Below are 6,000 nucleotides of genomic sequence, written 5' to 3' on the forward strand. Positions count from 1 at the left end.
TTGCAAAGTGTTGGGGGCAGTTAAGGGAGTACTGTAGTAAAAAATAGAGGGTTGGGCATGAATGTAAAGAGAGTTCTATATGAGAAAGTGATTGTACCAACTGTGATGTATGGATCGGAGTTGTGGGGAATGAAAGTGATGGAGAGACAGAAATTGAATGTGTTTGAGATGAAGTGTCTAAGGAGTATGGCTGGTGTACAGTATCTCGAGTAGATAGGGTTAGGAACAAAGTGGTGAGAGTGAGAACGGGTGTAAGAAATGAGTTAGCAGCTAGAGTGAATATGAATGTGTTGAGGTAGTTTGGCCATGTTGAGAGAATGGAAAATGGATGTCTGCTAAAGAGGGTGATGAATGCAAGAGTTGATGGGAGAAGTACTAGAGGAAGGCCAAGGTTTGGGTGGATGGATGGAGTGAAGGAAGCTCTGAGTGATAGGAGGATAGATGTGAGCGAGGCAAGAGAGCGTGCTAGAAATAGGAATGAATGGCGAGGGATTGTGACGCAGTTCCGGTACGCCCTGCTGCTGCCTCCGATGCCTTAGATGACCGCGGAGGTAGCAGCAGTAGGGGATTCAGCATTATGAAGCTTCATCTGTCGTGGATAATGTGGGAGGGTGGGCTGTGACACCCTAGCAGTACCAGCTGAACTCGGTTGAGTCCCTTGTTAGGCTGGGAGGAACGTAAAGAGTAGAGGTCCCCTTTTTGTTTTTGTTTCTTTGTTGATGTCGGCTACCCCCCAAAATTGGGGGAAGTGCCATGGTATATGTATGTATGTAAAATCTAATTTGTATAATTTTGTACCTTGGTTTAACTTCCTTCATGTTTTTCTACCTTCCCTAATTTTTTAACTAATGTTCCCTGTATGCCTGACACACGTCCTTGTCCAACAAAAGGAATTGGTACACTGTAATTATAAGTTTTCTTCTATGTAACGTAGAAACCTAATTTCACCTAGTCCGTTTCGTTCCACGTGTTTGTTCCACGATGACGGATCTTGTGTACAACTCAAACTAGAGGGTTCTTATTTGCTGTTCAAAACACTGAATGTAATTTACTGCAAGTTTTTTTTCATTAACTAGGTAGTTTATTTGCAAATGCAATATTGCTTTAATCTTTATCCTCTGCATGGGGAAAACTTTGGTGTTTGCCCTCTGTGCGAGGAGATATTACTTCATCCCCTGCGTGGAGAAAAATTGTGTTGTCCTTTTTGTAAGGAGATTTGTGTTTGTCCTCTGTGCGTTAAGGTTTGGGGTTATCTCCTATGTGGGAAAAATTGGTGTGTCTTTTGCGTAAGGAAACTTTGTGTCCAGCCACTACGAGAGGCAATGTTTATCCTCCGTGTGAGGGAGCTTATGTTTGTCCACTTCGTAAGTGTTAATTTATCTGTCCTTTTCATAAGAAGATTTTATGTTTCGTCCTTTTCACGAGAAGATTTGTTTTACCACCGTGTGAAGGAAATCTTATGTTTGTTTAGCCTCTATAAGAGTGCACTTTTAACAGTTAAGTTATTGCCTCATGCACCTATAAATTTGAATTGCTCAGTGGTCTCTTCAGCGCGCCTACAACTATTAAACCATACAAAACAATAGTGTCAGACTCATTCAGTTGTTTTAGCTTTCAATGTAATTTTTGTCTCATAAGCCCATGCGCTTTTCGACATGTTTTTATGCTTTTTGTGAGTACAGTACTTTCATCACAAATTGATCGCCCTGTGCACATTTCATTCATATTAGTAGTATTTCGTGTCACATAACCATACATGGTCTGCTTTGCTGGCCCCGGTCCATTTGAATTTTGAATTAATTTTGTTATTAACATTTTATTCGCTATTAAACAGTTTTTTTCTCTTGTTATGAGTAATTTTAAATTTTCAATTATCGCCCCAGTGCACTTGTACCTTTGTAAAAATTTTATGTTAATGTTCCTCGATTTTGACATGAAATTTCAAGATTCAAAACTTCCCTTTGTTTTTAGGTCGGTTCCCTTTCATATTTGATCTTCACAATTTAATACTATGTTGCCAGCACAGCACAAATTAGTAAATTTACAACAGTCCCTCCTGTTCCGTCCTCATTTTCCAACCTTAAGTCGGTGCTTGATCAACCTCAAACTTCTTTGTCTGTGCCGCTTACGATATTACGTCCTAGAGGAAATACCATTCATGGTCGCAACATGGACCCCCCTAGTGGTAGCAACTATGCTACCCATCACAACCGTATGCATTTAGGCTAATAATGGATTGTACTGGTGCACTCACTCATTAAGCCTGTATCGCCCAAGCCTTATAGTGACGGACTAGCGCACACCTTATCTGATCGTCCCGTCCTCAAACATTTAATTACCCCTCCGATATGTCCGGCTGTTAATTTACCACCTCATGGACCAGAGCACCCTTTCACTGACTGTCCCGATCTTAAACCTGCAACTCCCACTCCAAAACCCATTGTCGCTACAATATCATCCAAGTCAGAACTTGACACCCGCTCTCTGAACGAGCCATGTAATGGTAACCTTAAGACTTAAGCAATCAGAAAGGAACCCTTTTCCTTGACAGAGGATTTAGTGAAGTTCACGAAAGTAGAATTAGCGCTGGAGCTTAGACATAGTTTACGTTTTACCTTGTTTGAGGACCGTGGTAAAACAAACATTGTCATTTATTATTTTTAAGCAGCTTTATATGGCACCATATTAAGCCTCTGTTACTTTTTTCAAGTTGTTCAGCACAAATTTTTCGTTCACCCATTTACTTTATCTTCAAAGCATAAATTTAACTTTTGCCTAGGCAAGTTGCCACATTATTATAACTATCCCCCTGACATCCTTCAGCTCTTGCTTAAACCGAACATGCATGCATTATAGTGTACTGTTAACGTACCGCTTTCAGACACTTCCTTTGAAGATGACATCCAAGACTCTAGCAGTCAAAATTGTGATATCCCCATAGACCTAGCTTGTCTTAATTTATCTTTCAAACCGGTGTTGTTTAATTATTCATATTTTAATGCCGAAAGGAAGGTAGTTTTTATTTTATTACTTCACAAATTTAAAGCTTTCTTTATGCCAGTCACTTTACTTGACAAAACTTTCTGCTTAAAACCTTAGCTGTCAGACCGGGATTGGGCCTCGCCCCCATAATTTTGGATTTGTTAGTGGCCGGACTTGTTGCTGAACTTGACTGTTAATTGACTCACGTTTTGTTTGCTGTATCCACACCCTTTTGGGTGCAAAGAATTGTAGTTACTAGAACCTTAATCTTTTGATTAGACTTGTCTCGTACATTTAAAGCCTTGCCTGCAGTTTTAGTTCTCCCCGCATTCCATGCATACATAACTTTCACTTGATTGATTTTAATTAGCGCTCATAACGTTTTGTTAACTTTAAATGAACGTTCATGTAAAGAATGACTTCATTTATCTCACACGTACTAACGGGTAGGTTGTATTACATTTGCTGAAACCAACCTCTTTCTCCTTTCTTCCTTTCTTTATCCCCAAGCATTTGTAATTTTCTGGACCATTTTTCCAACATAATTAGATTCTCTCTTAGGGCTTTTATGTATTCTGAGTCCACAGTATCTATCCCCAGTTTAGTATCGTCAGCAAATTTATTAATGTTATATGTATGTTGTTAATGTAAATCAGAAATAGTAATAGGTCAAGGACAGATCTTTGAGGTAATCCGCTTGTAACAACTGCCCCATATAAGGTTTTTCCTTTGATAATAACTATGTTTTCTGTTTATCAGCCAATCTTCGATTCATTCTGCTGGCACATCAATGATGCCTAGTGCTCTAATTTCAACAATTAATTTCTTATGAGAGACTTTGTCAAAAGCCTTTTGAACGTGTAGGTATATGATGTCTATTGGCCTGCTTTTGTCATATATGCTAAACATGCGGATGGATTCCAACAGATTTGTCACAAAGAATCTCTTTTGTCTATCAGAAGATTGTTTTTCTCTATCTGTTCTACTATTGAATCTATTATAATTGATTAAAAAATTGTAGATTGAAGGCACAATGCCTAGTTTCCATCCTAGTGATGGCTTTCTTCCGTTGGTTGTCTTTCGGAACATTTTGCAAAAATGTGGGGGTTATCTCTTAAAGGCTTAAAGGCCATTCTTGAATGGCAGAGATAAGAAACAGTGATATTGGATTAGCAAGCAGGACAATGCCCTAGCAAGCAGGACAATGGCCTAGAAACTGTCTTGTATACATATGATCAGTGCCAGAGCCCCTTCTCCACCCATGCTAGGACCAGGGAGGGCCAGACAATAGCTGCTGATGACTCAGCAGGTAGACCAATAGGCTCCATCAAACTCCCCATCCTTAGCAGACATGGATGGTGAGGTTACAGAGACCAAAGTAACCAACAAGCTTGAGCGGAACTCGAACCCTAGTCTGGCGATCACCAGGGAAGGACGTTTCCAATAGGCCACCACAACCCTTCCTCTAGTTCTATAATCTCTCTTAGATGAATATCATCTGGACCTGGTGCCGTAGACTTACCGAGTCCCTTTATTTTATTTTTGGCATCTTCCATCGTAAAGGTGATTCTGTTTGGTGGTTGTGGCTCTTAATATTTGATAGCTGGTTTGGGGAGGGTTGTTGATTCTTCCCTAGTAAATATGGTTGTAAAATATGCATTCATCAGTTCGTCTTTTTCTAAGTCCCTTGTTGTAAGATTACCATCTGAGTCTCTTAATGGGCTAATGTTGTTTTTGATTGGTTTTCTACTGTTTACATATGCAAAGAATTCTTTCGGGTTTTCTTTACTAGCTGAAGCCACCCTTTTTTCTTTATTGATCTTTACATTTCTAACCAGTTTATCTACATTTCTGCTTAACTTATTTTGTTCGGAAATCTCACAAAACGGATTTTGAGCGAAGGGAAAAATCTATTTTTGGGTGAGATAGCCATGGCGTCCTGATGGAAGGTTCCTTTTTGGTAGCTTCCTTGGGTATATAACTACTAAGATATTCCCAGAGAATTTAACCACAGGTTATCACAGAATTCTAACTTCTGGAGCGAGTATCCTAAAGGTTTCCCTTTAAGACATCGTATATCAACAGGGGACGCATGTATTAACGCGCCACATAGCTATCTGCACCCCATATAGAGTTAACACTTCGATGTGGAGGGGCGGAGAATAGCTGGGGAGCCGTTCCACAACTATACTAGTCCGTGGCTACTTTTGGTACTCGGAACGTAAAGAAACGGGCGCCATTGCTAAATGACGTCACGTCCGTCCTCATCCTGATGTCAGTTGCTTGCCGATCACCATGATACAGCAGGACAGGGTGGGGCCTGAAAGGCTGGACGAAGTAGCAGGGAGAGTCCATCAGGACGCCATGGCTATCTCACCCAAAAATAGATTTTTCGCTTCGCTCAAAATCCGTTTTTTGGGCTCAAGCCATGGCGTCCTGATGGAAGAATACCAGAGAATCAATGTATCGTGGTAGATTTCCCCTTGTAGTGTAAGTGCCGAGGGCTTTGAATAGGGTAAGCATAGTGACCTCGATAGAGGTTCCGTGGGGATGAAACTTCCTGCCCCCCTTGGCAAAGAAGTCCCAACGGACCATGCTGAAGATCAAAGTGGTTATCGAAGGGCTACCCACCTTGCGGGGAGAACGTGAAGAACTCGGAGACAAGACAGAATGGTTGATATTCATATAGGAACATTCTCAATGACAGACAAGTGGTGGTTAGGCACTGTATATTGTAACAAGAGAACGATCTGGTCTCGAAGGTATAGCGCAAGTAAGTATTCAGTTAGGAATATTACATAGCATAGGTGAGTATATAATATGGATTGAACCTATTATTCTTCATCATTTTTTAAAGAAAAAAAGGGGATAATGAAACTATGACAACCATGTATTTCATAGTATAAGTAGGAGCGGATTGAGACGCACAAGTAATAAAATAGAAATTTTTATTTCACAATTGCAGAATATGGTAAATAAATGCAATAAGGGATGTAAAAGTAATTTACAATAAATCAT

This window comes from Palaemon carinicauda, chromosome 24 (genome assembly GCF_036898095.1).
Source record: "Palaemon carinicauda isolate YSFRI2023 chromosome 24, ASM3689809v2, whole genome shotgun sequence".
Taxonomy (NCBI): domain Eukaryota; kingdom Metazoa; phylum Arthropoda; class Malacostraca; order Decapoda; family Palaemonidae; genus Palaemon; species Palaemon carinicauda.